This window comes from Pogonomyrmex barbatus, unplaced genomic scaffold, assembly GCF_055798465.1.
Source record: "Pogonomyrmex barbatus isolate J1 unplaced genomic scaffold, ASM5579846v1 scaffold5, whole genome shotgun sequence".
NCBI lineage: Eukaryota > Metazoa > Arthropoda > Insecta > Hymenoptera > Formicidae > Pogonomyrmex > Pogonomyrmex barbatus.
This window is the reverse complement of record NW_028297149.1, coordinates 2,793,068-2,810,754: the sequence shown is the minus strand read 5'-3', so window position 1 is coordinate 2,810,754 and position 17,687 is coordinate 2,793,068. Positions and strand designations below refer to the sequence as shown.

The window sequence follows — 17,687 nt, the reverse complement described above, 5'->3', positions numbered from 1 at the left end:
GCTCTTTTAAACAATTCTCCCTAATAATTTTAATAGCCAAAGCTCTTTCTACCGCGGCCCTCAAAGATGTTAACCCTTCTAGCTGCAATGTCTGTTTAACATTCACATCAGACAATGCAACTACAAATTGAGAACAAGCAATTTTGTCACGAACTCCGGGAGAACATTCAGGATAAGCTAATCGAGATAAACGCTCGAAATCCGAGCCTAATGCAGCTAAATCTTCTCCGAATCTCTGTTTTCAATTCGTAAATTGATAATAATAATTTTGCGAGGATAAATTTTCTCCAAAACATAGCTCTAAACGCGCGACCAAATTTTCAAATTGAGAGTTCTCAAAATCCGTGCCCCCTTCCAAAATCGCACGCGCTTTTCCTCAGAGACATGACGCTAATACGACAGCCTTCTCCGCGTTTCCCAAATTATTCGCCCGCGCAATTAAATTAAACTGCGTAAGATATTCGCGCAACGGAACACTACCGTCATAAGTATCGGGTTTAAGTTTCAAGTCGGAACTAAAATTTGAAAAAGGAAATGACTGGCCTGATATCGGACGTTGCGAAATCTCTTCCTGCGGACCGGGCATTGAAAATGTTTCCGTCTCTCGACGAGCGCGCTCCTCCCTCAGAGAGCGAAGCTCCTCCAGCGTTAAGCGAAGAATCTCCTCCAAGTTCGGAGACGCCTCCGGCCCTTCCGCTCGAGTACAGGCCCTTTTTCTCGCAGAGATCTCTCCGACCTTTCGCCTCTTCCTGTCCAGTCCTCGTCTCTTCTGTTTATTGCTCCACCATTATCTCTCACACACACACACACACACACACACACACACACACACACACACACACACACACACACACACACACACACACACACACACACACACACACACACACACACACACACACACACACACACACACACACACACACACACACACACACACACACACACGAATCGAAAAATTCGATCCCGGACGAGCCCCCAAAATTGTCGCGTTCGCGGCGTTACTTCCCGTGATCGCGATACTCGGCGGAGCGCTTTCGGAAAGGAAGAACACTGTTTTAGGAAAAAATCGCTCTTTATTAAACCAACGGTACAGAAACGCGTCCGGCCACCGCGGAATCTGGCCGTCAAATCTATAAAACAGTCGGAGAATGACGCGTTGCCAAGGGCCGATCCTCTATTCAAACTCTTATCGATTGATATTGATTATTTTTTAGCAGCGCCGAACGGAATACCGCACAGCCGCAACAATATTATCTTTTACTTTAAGGAAATACAGCCTAAGTGGTACATATCTCTATATCTTCTTAGATTGAAGAATCTCTTTACTCTAACCCATGTGGTAGCACTTTTAATTTAAAAAAAAATTATGTTACAAAATTATTTCTTTATTCTAACCAATGTGGTAGTAGTTTTAATTCTTAAAAAAAAATTATGTTACGAAATTACCATACCTAACTCAATTCTAGTCGTTGATTAAACTAAAAAATAAAATCTAAGTGCTAGTATCTTTGTATTTTCATTGGTCTTCCTATTCTAACCCAAGTGGTACTAGTTTTAATTAAAAAAAAATTATTTCCGCATTGCCAACTCAACTCAAATGATATCATTTGTATAAAAGTTTTGATATCAATAACTGGTGCCAAGTTATAATCTTACTATAAAAATTGTGTTAAAGAAAATCGAATCTAAGTTATACGTATCTTCATTAAAGAATCTTCCTCTAATCCGTGTGATAGTAGTTTTAACTCTTTATTTGAATTTTCAATGAAGAGTCTTTCTATTATGACCCAAGTGATACTAGCTTTTAATTCTTTAAAGAAGACTTTGTTTCCACCTTGCCAATTCAAATGATTATGTAATAATGTATAAAATTTGTATAAAAGATTTGATATTAATAATTAGCACCAAGTTATAATCCTATAAACATTGAGCTAAAAGTCCACCTTATATATTTCAAATTATATATTTTATTTGTACCAAAAATTTAATATACCATTATTTTTAAAAAAGAAAACTCAAGTGGTAGTATCATTATTTAAAACTAATAAAAACCAAATATGTATATTTTGTCTATCTATACTCATTTAAGACTCTTTCTTTTCTAATCCAAGTGGTAGTAATTATTTAGCTTTAAAATATTATTATATCACAAAATTGTTTTACTCAATCTAAGTTTTTATCACAAGGAATTAAAGTAACAGTACAAAATAAATGATAAAATTTTAGTTAAATAAGAAAAATTTTTATGTAAAAACACTTGGTGCTGCTCGACCGAATAAAGAAAATAATAATTAAAAATGTATAACTAATGATGAAGTTATTTGAATGTTATAAAGATATGATTTTTTGTTCCATATGTATGATAATTATAATATTATATTTATATAAATATATACTCTTATACTTATTCTAATTAACTGTATAATAACTTGATTGCATTTACAATTTATAATAAACATGAAATCAAAACTAAAATTCTACATTTAAGTAGAACTCTCTAGTTGCACAAACGCATAATTTCTTCACATTTACATATCGATAAATGTCGATAAATATTTTTACTCTTGACATTGTCACATTGTAACATTATTTTTTTAATACGTAAAAATAAGTTTGATATATATATTCGTGTTCTTTTTAATTATATGTTTAGAGGTCTGAGCAGCGCCAAGTATTTTTACATAAAAATTTTTTTTATTTAACTAAAATTTTATCATTTATTTTGTACTGTTACTTTAATCACTATAAAATTATCTTTTTTTTTAAAAAAAGATAAAAAAAAGGTGGAAAATATCAAATATAGTGGATATTGCCAACTCAAATGATTGTGTAAAATTTATATAAAAGATTTGATATCAATAATTGGCGCCAAGTTATAGTCTTACAAACATGAAACTACAAGTCCATTTTAGTCAAATTATATATTTCAATCGTATAAAAGATTGGATAAACCACTATTTTAAAAAAATAAAACTCAAGTAGTTTCTTTAATTTAAAAATAATAAAAACCAAATTATATGTATATCTTTCTATCCATTAAAAACTTCCTTTTCTAACCCAAGTGGTAGTAATTATTTATCTTTAAAATATTTTTATATCACAAAATTGCTTTACTCAATTTACGTATTTATTACAAAGAATTATAAAGTAACAGTATAAAATAAATGAAAAAAATTTTATTTAAATAAAAAAAATTTTTATGTAAAAACACTTGGCGCTGCTTAGATCAAACGAAAATGCAAAACTAATGATGAAATTATTTGAATGTTACAAATAAAGGCAAAATTTATTATTTAATATGATTAAATTATAATTACACACACACACACACACACACACACACACACACACACACACACACACACACACACACACACACACACACACACACACACACACACACATCTTATTCATATTCTTTTTAGAGGTATGAGCAGCGCCAAGTGTTTTTACATAAAAATTGTTTTATTTAAATAAAATTTTATCATTTATTTTATACTGTTACTTTATAATTCTTTGTAATAAAAACGTAACTTGAGTAAAGCAATTTTGTGATATAAAAATATTTTAAAGTTAAATAATTACTACCATTTGGGTTAGAAAAAGAAGTTTTTAATGGATAGAAAGATATACATATAATTGGTTTTTATTATTTTTAAATTAAAGAAACTACTACTTGAGTTTTATTTTTTTAAAACAGTGATTTATCAAATCTTTTATACGATTTAAATATATAATTTGACTAAAATGGACTTGTAGTTTCATGTTTGTAAGACTATAACTTGGCGCCAATTATTGATATCAAATCTATTATATAAATTTTACACAATCATTTGAGTTGGCAATATCCACTATACTTGACACCCTTTTTTTATTTTTTTTTAAAAAAAAGATAATTTTATTGTGTATATATATATATATATATATATGTGTATATATATATATATATATATATATTGTGTGTATATATATATATATATATATATATATATATATATATATATATATATATATATATATATATATATATATATATACACACAATAAAATTCTTTTTTTTTAAAAAAAATAAAAAAAGGGTGTCAAGTATAGTGGATATTGCCAACTCAAATGATTGTGTAAAATTTATATAATATATATATATATATATATATATAAATATAAAATTTATATATATAAATAATTTATATATATAAATATAATAAAATTTATATTATATATATATATATATATATATATATATATATATACATATATACCTAATAAATAAACATGTAATCTTATTATTTCATATATTCTATATATATTGGAAGAAATAATAAACTTAAATAATCATCCATGCAATCCGATCAAACAATGTGTATATATACACACATATATATTGTTATTAAATAGTTTAAGATCAATATAAGTTGGAAATTATCAAATATCAATCTTTAAATTCTTTGTAAATTTTGCAACTATATATATATATATATATATATATATATGTATGTATGTATGTATGTAATTGTTTAATAATAAGTAGTTGATTAGAAATATGATTCAAAATTATAATATATGTATAGTTCTCTAAATATGTTATTTTTTTAATTGACAAATTTTCATTTTTATTCGATTTGGAACTGATCTTTCTAGAGTGACGTAATAAGAGTATGTAGATAAGATTGAATAAAAGAATAATATCTTTGTTCTCTGATAAAATGAAAAATAAAACTTACCTGCAAAGTATAGACACAAACATGAGTTACACTCCGAAATTATTACAAAATCAAACTCGCCGCGAACGTCAACATCGTTGGCCACCACTCGGACGTGCAGAAAAAGAATAATAGTAGTATGCAATTTATTAATACTAATGTTTCCTTTTTAATTTTAATATACGCGTATTTATTATTATATTGATACCCGAGAGGTCTAACCAAAAACACTACCGTGTTTACATCAATCAATTTTATCGATCCAGTGGATAAATCAGGCCGATAAATCAGGGTCACTGCAGGACCCAGCGAAAATTGATTCGCTAGATTCTACATACCCTGACATAACCCTGACTTATCAGTCTGATAATCCGCTGGGTTGATAAGATTAATAATGATATCTCGTGACAGACGTTGCAGCCGTACAAAGGCGACGATAATGACGTTTCTTAAAGTAAAAATTTCCAAATCGGACTTTGTGTAGCAATATTTCTACTTGTAGGGCACGTAGCAGAAAAATAAAAATTTATTATGCAAGTCGGACTCAAGCTATCGATCAAGCCTACTTAGAACTTGATCAGTATAGCCATTATTGAGATTCGATAATTTCAGATGCTCGAACCTCGACGACTCGCGTAAAGTCACACGGCAGTGTTCTCGGTTGACTTGACACCCGAGACACTACCGTGTCTCCTGATTCTTTGTGATAAAAACTTAAATTGAGTAAAACAATTTTGTGATATAATAATATTTTAAAGCTAAATAATTACTACCACTTGGATTAGAAAAAGAGTCTTGAATGAGTATAGATAGACAAGATATACATATTTGGTTTTTATTAGTTTTAAATAATGATACTACCACTTGAGTTTTCTTTTTTAAAAATAATGGTATATTAAATTTTTGGTACAAATGAAATATATAATTTGAAATATATAAGGTGGAATTGAACTTTTAGCTCAATATTTATAGGATTATAACTTGGCGCTAATTATTAATATCAAATCTTTTATACAAATTTTATACATTATTACATAATCATTTGAATTGGCAAGGTGGAAACAAAGTCTTCTTTAAAGAATTAAAAGCTAGTATCACTTGGGTCATAATAGAAAGACTCTTCATTGAAAATTCAAATAAAGAGTTAAAACTACTATCACACGGATTAGAGGAAGATTCTTTAATGAAGATACGTATAACTTAGATTCGATTTTCTTTAACACAATTTTTATAGTAAGATTATAACTTGGCACCAGTTATTGATATCAAAACTTTTATACAAATGATATCATTTGAGTTGAGTTGGCAATGCGGAAATAATTTTTTTTAATTAAAGCTAGTACCACTTGGGTTAGAATAGGAAGACCAATGAAAATACAAAGATACTAGCACTTAGATTTTATTTTTTAGTTTAATCAACGACTAGAATTGAGTTAGGTATGGTAATTTCGTAACATAATTTTTTTTTAAGAATTAAAACTACTACCACATTGGTTAGAGTAAAGAAATAATTTTGTAACATAATTTTTTTTTAAATTAAAAGTGCTACCACATGGGTTAGAGTAAAGAGATTCTTCAATCTAAGAAGATATAGAGATATGTACCACTTAGACTGTATTTCCTTAAAGTAAAAGATAATATATTCGATTAGACTCCATTTTTTAACTTTATTCAATACACGGGTAGTACACAACATTCCGGGAAATACTCGATATACTCGGGTATCCGGGTAATGCAATATTTTTTATCTAAAATTGAAAATAAAATAAAATCATATTTAGTTGTATTTTACGATTACTTTTACTTTTACCATGTTATACCCTACGGTTTTACGGTTATACTCAAATTATCGGATATCTGCATATTGACAATTCTATAATATATAATTGATGGTGTAATATAAGATCATAGAAACTTCTTATACTCATCTAAGACTTTGAAGAGGTAAATTAAGTAGTGTAATATTTCATTAATCTTATTAAATTTATATATACAAATTGACTGTATAATTTTATTGGGTGGGAACTATTTGACCACGTTGCAATTAATCAGCCATTCAGCATTTGAATAGAGTTTGAAATGCTCTATCAGCCGTTGTGAATAGCTGTGATCAAAACGCGTCAAACGGGATGTTCCCATTTTATTTGTATCTAAAAACGTATTTTTACATATTTTACATATAGGATTTTTCGTTACAGATCCAGATTTTGCACAACAACACATCATAATACCTTTGAATTAAAATCCTCATTCAATTAAAACCGTCAATCTTCCATGGAAACTAATAATGGTAAGTAAAACAAAAGTATATGTAAGTTTGTATGTTAGTTATGTTATATAATATTTATTTTACAACTATAATTCTTTTATTTAGGTGACAATTGTTGTACCGATGAGATATACGAGACACTGTAGAATTTCCATGGAAATACACGAAGCACAGAATATTTCAAATGAAGAAATTGGAGGTACTTTAATAATTTTTTTCTTAACTTTATAATTTCTTTATAATTTCTTTTTTTGAATAGATTTATTTTTATAGTTTTCAAATGACCACATGAAGTTATACTTCTATTGCTAGAAGAATACAATTTAAGACAAAATGACTTTGTAACGGGAAAAATATTTAAAAAAAAAATATGGTCTTTAATTGCGGAAATGGATATAAAATTGAAATAAAACATGGATATAAAATTACAGAAATACAATGTTTATCTAAATTTTCAGAGTTAAAACGAACATATAAAGCTGTAAAAGATCATAACAATAAATCTGGCAATGGAATACGATCATGGCCATATTTTTCTGTAAGTTATTCTAAAAACAATATATATATATTTAATCTGTATTAAAATCCTTTACTAATTAAATCCTAACTAATTAAAATCCTTTTTCAGCATATGGATATTTTACTGGGTTTAAAACTTTTTATGTCTTCCATGAGTACTGTCTTGTCTACCGGTAAATGAATCCAGCAATAACGAAAAACGGCGTAAAATTGTATTTTTCTTTCCTCGACCGATTATCTATCGGAGTACCGACACGGCGATCCTCCGCGATTCCACTGTCAGACAATTCGCGTCGATCAACGGACGCTACAATTAAATTCGAACAGTGCAAAAATTCACGTGGACAACACGTGTAATATAATAGTCCACGCGTTGGGCCCCCACCGCTGGCCCCGCTACCGTCATCGAACGTATCCGCAGAATCATCGAGCCCATTCGGCAAAATCATTTCTGGCGGAATCAGCCTCAGAATCCGAGTTCGGCCGACCTGTTACCCGATTCTTACCGATTATGGCCGACTCGGATATATTAATTGACCCCGATGATCTTCGCCTTTTATCGGCAAGAGAACAGAAAATCCAATGCTGATCTCGGTGAATACCCATCCTGATACCTGAAGACGATCCTAGGATACTACCTAATAAGCCAGGAGCTTCTGATGGACCGCTTCCGTCTCCAAAGTACACAAGATTATTCACAAGTTAAGGTTTCTCAGCTTGGCTCCTTAAGCAGGCCTTGTGTGCAACATCTGTCGCTGTCCGAAAAAGACTGCGACGAGACTTTACCCTCACTCCCCATTATTATTTTTACATAATTTAAATTTTTCTTAAGAATAAAAATTGAAGGGAATTTTATTTTATGCCCAATTCAACTATAATAAAGTTATTTTACAAAATCACATTTTTTTTTAGAAATAATCTGAAAACGTTGCTATATGCATTGTTTGTATTTTTATATAGCGCTTGCGTGGTAAAATTTTGTGTTTTTGCTGTATATATTACAAATAATAATAACAATAATAATAATTTTCATTATTTTTCTTTAATTATACATATAAAAACATTCACTTTTTTTATTCATTCTTCATATATTTTATCATTATAGTACCTTAAGTTTAAGTTAAGTTTAAAATTATTTTTATTTGCTTTTGCTTTTCTGCATTATGTATTACAAGTAATAATAATGATAATAATTTTTATTCGTTTTATTTAATTACATATATAACATATAATATAATTTATATATTATATTATTATTATTATATTATTTATATCATTCATTTATATCATTATAGATATTATAATAATGATATTCCACAAAAAAATGCTTTAAACATAATGATCTTTTACACCAAGAATATCTTATTACAGCTCTTGTTGCAATTTTCGATGTCACATGTTGTTAAAATTTCTTCAAAACTAAATTTTACTGGATTTTTAAATTCTTCCAGTCTTCTATTCGTATATCCACTTTTAAACCACGAATATTTAATTATTTAAATAAGTTGTAATATTGAGTAGATGATAATTGATTATGTATCAAAGATGTATCAAAGATGTTGTAATTTTATTATATTATTTGATGTAAATTTACATCACTTTCCAATAATAAAATGGTGTCAGAAAATTTTTTAGCAAAATTTTTCCAAATCCAGAATCCAATGACATAAACATCCAATGATTGTATTTTCCTAGTAATACCTTTTGATAACCAAGATTTAAAATAATCTGTACGAAACAATAATTTATATTAATAACATTAAACTTTATTAGATTGCTAAAATAATTATAAAAGAAATACAATTGAAATTTGTGTATACCTGCTGTCATTTTACCAGCAGATTTTTTTTTATGCTTTCACAATAACATTTATTAGTCTGAACAAAATTTCTTTCACTCTTGGCTCAAACATATTAGCTTTTTGTAATATAATAAAGAGAATAACACTCTACCATCATACGATATTATTGGTTCTATCGTGTATGAATGGATTGTTAATGATACAGATTGTATAATGCTCTGTCTTTATTCCCTCTTAGATAGTGATCTTCTGGAATGGATTTCTAATTGAAATCCACTTTGATCTGCATTAAATACTTTCAGATCCGAACTGTTCAGTGAGGGGTTTCACTGTTTTTAAAAAATCTTCGATTATTTTTTTGCAGATCAACTGAATTTTTCAGTGTTTTTCTAGTGACAAACTTTATAATTTTTCTTGAAACAATTCGATGGGACTTTTTGAATTTTGCTATCCAACTATCAGATGCTTTAAACATAGGATTTAATTTCTTATTTCTTGTTGAGCCTGTAGAGCTCACGTTTTTAAATCAACATCATGAATTATATGGTCTGATTGAACAGCTGCGGTAAATTTATTATGGGTAAATTGGAAAATATAGGATAATTTTCCCATACGATTTCTATGTGATTGTAATTGTTCTTTCCATCGTTCCAATTGACGTTCGGATGACACTCTTCTAAATTTATACTATACAAATTTTAAAGAGCGATTTCTCTTTTTCATTCATCATTTACATTATCTTCATTGTTAGTGTAGTTTCGCCAATATCCACCAGCTCGCCACTATAAGAACTATCAAAGTGCACATTATCATTCAAACATTCATAAATATTTAAATTATCTTCGCTCCATGCTTCCTCATCATCCTCAATTATTTCAAAAGTATGCAATTTATAATGTTCTTGGAAATCGAGACACATTTTTTCTGTTATTTCCAATCCATTGTGATAAAAAATACTATCTAATAATAATTTTTGGATGTTTTCTTTCAATTCTATTTTTGTTTCAATTATTGGCGTTTCCATAAGATATATCGAACTTATGGAGGCCAATAAAAGCCTGATAACATTAATTGGATTAAAAATCATTAATTTGTTTTTCTATAGAAATATACATATACAATAGACATATACATATACAATAGACACATATATTAGAACACTTTAACGCACTATAACAAAGTGACTTTACTGACTATAATTGCAAATCTAGTATTTATATATTGGATTTATTGATACCTATTTTTGCACTTAAGCTTAAAAAATGTCACGTTTGGAAGACGTTCCGATACGAAAGATAAACAATAACATAATAAAGATAAACAATAACAATAACATATTTTATGATAATTTTATAATGATGATACGATTAATAAAATTATTATCACTTCTTATATCACAAACACGTATTTTAAGAGTAATATTATTACTTAATTTTCACGTTTTTTGACATGACTTTTCTCAAAACAATAGGAGTATTCTTTAGAATGGCTAAATAATATATAATAACATAATTATTTTAATATTTATAAAAAACAATAAAAAATTGATAAATCTGTTACAAAATAAATGCATCTTAAACAAATTAAAAAATAATTATGCTATGAAGTACGTTTAGGAATTAGTGTAGAAAGACAATATAAACAAATAAGAATATATTTATTCGCGTAAAATAAAAATAAGTCTAAATTTAAGATAATGACAAAATATAAAAGTATGAATGAAAGTAGTAAATGTTTTTATATGTATAATTAAAGAAAAACAATGAAAATTATTATTTGTTATTATTATTTGTAATATATAAAACAGAAACACAATTGTGCCAAGCGCTACATAAAAGCACAAACGATGCATATAGCGATTTCAGATTATGTTTTCAGATTATTTCTAAAAAATGCGATTTTAATAACTTTAAAATAACTTTATTATATACGGTTGAATTTGGCATAAAATTCCTTTCAATTTTTTCTTAGGAAAAATTTAAATTACGTAAAAATAATAATAGGGAGTGGGATAGTTTCAAAAATATTAAATTTTAAAAAATCTAAATACGCAGTTATAAACTACATAAGAAATAATCAAAGTTTTGTCTAAAACATTTTTTTATATATCTCACAGTTTCGTTGATAATTGATGGAAATCAAAAATATAGGTTAGCTTTTGAGGGGTTGTTTCATCCCTTAAACTCTGATTGGGCACATATAAAAAAATACGTGTCTCTTAGATTTTTGTGTTTAATAACATATTTCAAGGAGAATCAAATCGGTTCCGGACAGTTATGACAGGTCCCTTGTAAGTGCAAGTGAGCAAGTCTTCCTGGTGACATCGCTTCCACCTCGCAGGTTCCAAGTTCACAGCATTGCAACTAAATAACAGTAAGGTTTAATTACACGTAGTTCTCCAATAATAATTTTTGGGTCTCTTCTTATATTTTCTTATTTCTCCCTTATTTCTCCCTCCTTTCTATCCTCTGCTTTTTTCTCCTTACATTTCTTCTCCCTTTTCTCTTTCTTTTTCCCTGCTTTGGCCATTAGACCTCTCGGGCTCTCAAACATTGTGGAACACTTAGCAGGTCTATGGCCGCCGAATAATTTGACAAAATCTGCTTCTTTTCTCTTTGCTTCAGTCGTCGGACCTGTCGGGCTCCCTAAGCATTGCGGAGCACTCAACAGGTTCATGGCCGCCGAATAATTTGGCAAAATTTGCTTCTTTTCATTGCTTTGACCGTCGAACCTCTCAGACTCTCAAACATTGTGGAGCACTCAGCAGGTTCATGACCATTAAATAATTCGGAAAATCTATTTTTCTGCATTTTCTCTTTCTCTTTTTTACCTCTTTTCCCCGTCAGATTTCTCGGCTTCCCGACATATTTTGGAGATAGCCTTAGGGTTTACGGCCAACAATACCTCTCTCGCACTCCAACGATTTCTTTCACTCATTCATTTCTTTCAATAAAATTGACATCATCCTCTCTTTCCAATGTGCAAAGACGAAGGCGGGCCCTGAAGAAACTACGCTATCGTCGCAATAAGCGAGCTCGTCAAACAGGCCCTTAGCAAGGACATCCAAGATTTCAAAACGAACGGATGAAACCACGAGTTGTTCCGACACGAAACTTTACTCATCCGGTATTTCTCCATTTTTCTCCGATTCGACCATCTGAGGTTGGGTCACCCCCAGATTTCAGTACATTTTTTCCTGAACGCCACGACTCAGATTTTCTATACGCCAATTCTTTCAGTAAGGAATTCCTGGACGAGTTCTGTGAACTCTGAATTCCTTCCCCCCCTCTCCTCCAGACCGCTACCTCATCACAAAGATTCCAATTTCCCTCTCCGGAACACACGCACACACAGATACCAGTACATGAATATATAAATATATAAATATAATTGAACGTAAGATAAATATAATTATAAAATGTGGAATAATGTATGCATAAAAATAAATGAATACATAAATATATATAAATATAATTGAATGTAATAATAAATGGAATTACACAAAAACGGAATAATGTATGTATAAATCTTTCGTAATATTCAATTGTATTTTGCTTAATGTACATTTTATAACTTTCCATTTCCATCAATTAAATCTAAATGTATTCAATCAAAAGATATTTGTAATACTGTCTCTTATTGATTAAATGTAGACGTAAAATAATTTAAAATGTTTCCTATTATTCGAAAATTACCTCCCCTTCGTTATCTCAATCTCTAAGAATTGCATCGAGTACTATTCTGAGTTAAAGAGATTAAATTCTCTGATCCGGACCGACGGGCGCACGTTTCGGAGTCATAGCACGTTGACCTATATTCCTGGACGATAATTGTGTGCTCGGCTCGTGAGCTTCCACTCGAGTGTAAACTAGGAACGTTTGATGCGTCTTTTTATCCCCCCCAACAATTTATAAAGATTTATCCGGGATAGACGTAACAATATCTAAATCTGTTAACATATCAGATTATAAGGTATCAGATATTTTCGCGATCGTTATTATCAATAATTAAATATTTTAATATATTATGATCCAATTTAATCTTTTAATTTAATCTTTTCGTTAGATTTATTTTTTCGTAAAGAAGAGAATTCAGGATCTGATGATAGAAGAAACATTTTCAGCAGATCTTTATTTGTGTCAACATAAGAAGATTTTCTAGTGATATTCTCTAAAACGTCCTATCCTTGTGTCTAGCTTCCAATGCTTCTTCTGATAATTTGCCTATTGATATTATAAAAAATGAAATAATATCAGGTCCATGCACCAATAATTTATGCAATAAAATAGACATACAGTACCATGAATAATTTGCTAAATAAATTTTCTTCGTTTCTTTTATCAAATTGATGAATTTAGTGATATCAATTTGTCTATCACAAGAAATAGTCCTAAGGATAATGGTCCTACCCTTTTAATTAAAGAAATATTAAGATCTGTGATAGCACTACTTAATTCAGATTTCTCAAAAAATTTTCTAGAAATGTTACCGTCATTAGAAGATCCGAATCCTGGTTTTGGTTTATCAACAATTAAACCCATCTCCTTTTTGAATTTTTCTTATATATTGCTTTTAGTAACGGCAAGAATTTTTTTTGCATGATCTCGTGCTTGCTAAGTTTTTAAAGGCAGTCTATATGCAATGTGCAACAAACATTCAAAAGATCTTATCCAGCAATGTAGTTAAACCATATCTGTAAACTGATTCATTTGATAATCGATTTATTACAGTTTTATTTATTTCTTTGGGAGTAGCCGCGCAAATATAGCATGTTTGAGTTGAATTAGTTCCACTAATGACGTTACAAATGCTGTCATCAATCATTATAAACAACATATCATATGACATTTGTAAAAAATCATTGCCCAATTGAATAATATTATGCTTCAAATTCTTAATCAATTGTTCGATTTTTATTTACTCAGTTTTAATTAATAAAGGTGATTCTTTTATAAACATAAATTTAATTGATCGACAATACAATGTAGACAATGATGTTGGATTTTCCCATAATACTTCTGAAAACAGTAACCACTAAACGGATAGGAACAAATGCAATTAAAAATATGAATTCTGTATTAAATGAAGAAACTTTTGTTTATAAGTACTATGACTTGAACTGCCATCAAATCCCTACTTACAAATTAAAGTTAAACATGAAAATTGAGAGACCTTATTTTTAAGACTGATTAATGATCTCTACAATTTTATCAAGTATTTCTTGTAGATCTACTTCTGCATGGATATCAGAAATATCTTGAATTATAGGCAAACGTTGAGTTCCTATTTTTTTCAAAACGTAATAGCTGGGAAGCATATCAGGATTTAAATTATTCATAGTATGTAATATATTATATTTTCTAAAAGTAAGATCTAAATCTAAATACAATGCTAAAGCGCGCAATTGTGACAGATATTTTTTTATTTTCGCGTGATTCCTTTCGTTTAAGAGATAATTTAGCAACGAACATTAACTCACATGTTCTTGTTATAATTAAATCTGTTACCTTGCGCTTTTTTGTTATTAAAGTTGCTTCTTCGAAACATATTTGCGGTCTTCCACGTTGTTTTCAACTAGATCCAGCTTGATTATTTTGCAGATATTTAATGTTTGCATAATCTAATTTGATGTTTTTATTAAGCCAAGTTTTTTGTTTTCCTAAAAATTTTGTATATGCTCTATTGCATTTTTTCCACTTTCTTTGAATTTCAAGACAAAGCAATCTTGCAAATTTCCAAATGCTTCTTTTAATATTTTCAGAAGAATCATGTAAATTAAAGACGTCTAGAATATGTTCATATATAGATGACAACTTTTGTCTTTTAAGTGCATTTCTCCAAATTTCGAGAATGACATAATTCAATATTTTCTAGGACTTTTACGGAATTTTAAAAAAAGGATTCTGGGATTTCTGGACTTTGGGATTTGGAGACTTTAAAATGATGATAATGTCTCGTGAAAGAGCAGTCAGAAGCAAAACTATATATTAAATGAAAGAACATAAAAGATATAATTTTTCATTAAAGAAAAAACAAAAAATCAATATCAATCGATTTTTTTTTAATTCTTATTCAAAGTTCATAAAAAAAAGAAAAAGTTATTTAAAATAAAACAAATTTGCCTACATTGTTATAAATACTGCTTTCTTACGTGGGAAAAAATTTCAGTCTATTTTGATAATATAATACTATAAAACAACTAATTTTTGTAATAAATAAATAATTAATTAAATAAATATCTTTCTTTGATAAAATAAATATTGGAAATAAATTCGATCTTGTGCATCTAACCTATAATTCTCTAAACTGATAGAACTTATTTGAGACAATATTGTATATATATATATATATATATATATATATATATATATATATATATATATAATCATTTCTTATCAATTCCATAACGTCGAAATATTATAATATTAAAATAAAAAAAAGAAACTGAAAGATTACTCAAACAAATTTTTCATTTTTGAGGGAATGTTATACTGTGCGCCGGTCGGGAAGATTCGGAGACGACGGTTCTCAGCGATATGCGGTGACTCAAATGCTTCAATTTTCGACCGCAATCAGTTATCGTCCGCTTTTGATACTTTTAAGTTCTGGTTTCGGAAAAGAATGACTCAAAAATATGCACCGTTACAAATATACATGTAACGGCAGGGCCGTTGCTTGTAAGATAAATATATATATATATATATATATATATATATATATATATAGAGAGAGAGAGAGAGAGAGAGAGAGAGAGAGAGAGAGATACCTGGCTTATTTATCCTGCGCTACCTATCCTGCTTGCACCGCTCGCGCTATTTCACTCGCTTGCCTGTACACCGCACGCGCCGTCTCGCTCACGCTATCTCTCATAGTGCCCCACGCGATACCGACTCGCCACCGCCGACGACGCACAGTGGGGAACGCCGGCCGAGTATATAAGCCCGGCCGGCCGAGACATTAGGACCAGATCCCATCCTGCGATCCGACTCCTGACACCGACCTGACCCTGCTACCTCTCGGAGCCGAGGTTTCGCTTGGCTCTGCCGGGTTTCACCGACTCCTGTCACCACTCCTCGGGCTAAGGTTTCGTTCAGCTCTGTCGGGTTTCAACACTGCATTTAACGTATTTGTGACGGGCGATAAACGCGCGAACAAAAGTATAAACACTAAAAATAGTGAACTCTTTCGAGTGTCAAATTTGGACGAGTGGTACGAGCAGTACGTTATAGAACCCACGTTGACGTCGCTCGAAGAATTTCAAGAACGCGAGTGGATGGGCGTTGTCACGAATTCTAAATTTGACTGTAAACGTGAATAAATATAATCCAATGCACGCGGGATGTTACATCGAATTACCGCGGAAAATTATGTTAAAGCGAGCGGTGATCAACGTACGACCCAAGGACAATGGGTGTTTCGCGTGGTCGGTAGTCGCGACTCTGCATCCGGCTGAAAGGAATACAAATCGGGAATTGTCGTACCCGCATTATATGACAGTGTTAAATTTACAAGACATTATGTTTCCGATGACGTTAGATCAAATAAAGAAGCTTGAACGAATCAATGACATCTCAATCAACGTTTACGACTTCGAGGGAAGAAAAGAGATTCTCCCGATACATCTGACATCAAGGAAGATGGAGAAGCACGCAAATCTATTGAACGTGCAGGATCCGCGCGACGACAACGCGGGGCACTTCGCGTACATCAAAGATCTGTCCCGTCTTGTGAGCTCGCAAATAAACAAGAAGAAATGCAAAAAATACTTTTGCGACCGGTATGTATTTTAACAAATTTTGTTATTTCTCTTATAAAATTCTCTTATAAAATTGTTTATTAAAAAATCATATTTTCCGTTTGCAGATGCCTACATTACTTCATCTGAAAAATTGCAGTCACATACAACGGACTGCGAAAAAATAAACAATTGCGCCATCCGACTGCCGAGCGAGGACGACAAGTGGCTCGAATTCAAGAACCACACGAATAAGGAACGACTTCCATTCATTGTTTATGCGGACTTGGAGTGCGTACTACGGCGAAAGGAACCGGCAGAGAGGGGAGACGCATCGTACCCCTACCAGCAGCACGAGGTATTTAGCATCGGATACTACATGCGATGCTCGTGCGATGCTCGACGCATTATCGATATATCGATTTCGTCGCGGCGAAGACTGCGTTGCGTGGTTCGTTCGGCAACTCGAAGATTTGGCGCATCAAGTAAAAATGCTGTTATCCGCGAATGTCCCCATGGAAATGTGTCGAGAGAGCAGTGGGAGGCATATCGTAGCGCGACGCGTTGTCACATTTGCGAGAAATCATTTGCATCGGACGACACGCGAGTACGCGCTCATTGCCATCTTACCGGTCGTTACCGTGGTCTTGCGCACTCAAA

General features: G+C 30.7%; 1 protein-coding gene, 1 long non-coding RNA gene and 1 pseudogene across 2 annotated transcripts in view; all 3 read right to left on the bottom strand.

Annotated features, from left to right (window-relative positions):
- LOC148935317 (uncharacterized) overlaps positions 1 to 5,130 on the bottom strand; it is a 33,543-nt gene extending 28,413 nt beyond the window's left edge. The window contains exon 1 of the long non-coding RNA XR_016140350.1: positions 4,725 to 5,130. This is a non-coding gene — a long non-coding RNA (uncharacterized LOC148935317). The remainder of the gene's footprint in view (positions 1 to 4,724) is intronic.
- The window catches only part of LOC148935313 (uncharacterized), a 343,230-nt gene that overhangs the window by 255,032 nt on the left and 70,511 nt on the right, over positions 1 to 17,687 (bottom strand). The window lies entirely within an intron of this gene.
- Positions 9,517 to 10,211, bottom strand: LOC148935316 (uncharacterized; annotated as a pseudogene).